General features: G+C 37.1%; 1 pseudogene; it reads left to right on the top strand.

Annotated features, from left to right (window-relative positions):
• The first annotated feature begins 608 nt into the window (after positions 1-608).
• Positions 609-729, top strand: LOC127483109 (U2 spliceosomal RNA; annotated as a pseudogene).
• Positions 730-1,100: the final 371 nt, after the last annotated feature.

Here is a 1,100-nt window from a genome sequence, read left to right as displayed (position 1 = left end):
GAGGGAACTAAGATTAAGATTAGATTGTTTTTAAATCCCTATCTTGGGGCCAGCACTGTGGCATAGTGGATAAAGCCGCCACCTGCAGTGCCGGCATCCCAAATGGGCACTGGTTCAAGTCCTAGCCGCTCCTTTTCCAATCCAGCTCTCTGCTGTGGCCTAGGAAAGCAGTAGAAAATGGCCCAAATCCTTGGGCCCCTGCACCTGCGTGAGAGACCCAGAAGAGGCTCCTGGCTTCGGTTCAGCATAGCTCCGGCCTTGCAGCCAACTGGGGAGTGAACCAGCGGATGGAAGACCTCTCTCTCTTTCTGCCTCTCCTTCTCTCTCTGTGTAACTCTGACTTTCAAATAAATAAATAAATATTTAAAAAAAAATTTGTCTCCAAATCCTTATAGTAAAATTACAATAGCTAAAAATGACGTTCTGCTTTTTAGATGGGAAAAGTAAACTGAAACACCACGAATAAGCAGAGTTTCTTCACACTATGTTAAATATAATAAATTAATATTGTGCTTTTCTAAGTTCTGATGGATGTTTTGCTCAGTTACACTTACGCAAGTCAGTTACATTCTATTCTATGCACCATTTCTAATTATAAGTGTAAAATTATCGCTTCTCAGCCTTTTGGCTAAGACCAAGTGTAGTATCTGTTCTTATCAGTTTAATAAGTGTAAAATTAGTCCTACAAATGTTAGCCTTATTTATATTACTTTACAAAGTCCACATTACTAACATTACTTCCAATCTATTCTCTAAACTGACTTAGCGCATCACTGACAACCATGAGAATAGCATTGTCATCAACTAATTAAAAACAACTTTAAAATCAGAGGAAACTGTTTTACTCTAACAGCTTTGTCTCTATTGTTCAATATTGTTAGGATATTTGGGAATTTTAGGCCAATATTTGAACATTGGGGGTGGGATTTCCCTTTGTGTGTTTGTGCATCCTTCAATATTTTTTTTCTATAGGGTTCTGTAATTGTATTGTAGATTTCTTTACCATCCTTGATTAAATTTATCTCAAGACATTTAATTTGATTCATAACTATTTTGAATGGGATTTCTTTTTTATGTCCTATCCCTTCAAGACTGTTCTT

This window comes from Oryctolagus cuniculus, chromosome 4 (assembly GCF_051225735.1).
Source record: "Oryctolagus cuniculus isolate XC-2025 breed Fujian yellow rabbit chromosome 4, ASM5122573v1, whole genome shotgun sequence".
NCBI lineage: Eukaryota > Metazoa > Chordata > Mammalia > Lagomorpha > Leporidae > Oryctolagus > Oryctolagus cuniculus.
The sequence above is the reverse complement of the archived record's forward strand: the minus strand, read 5'-3'. Positions and strand labels throughout refer to the sequence as shown.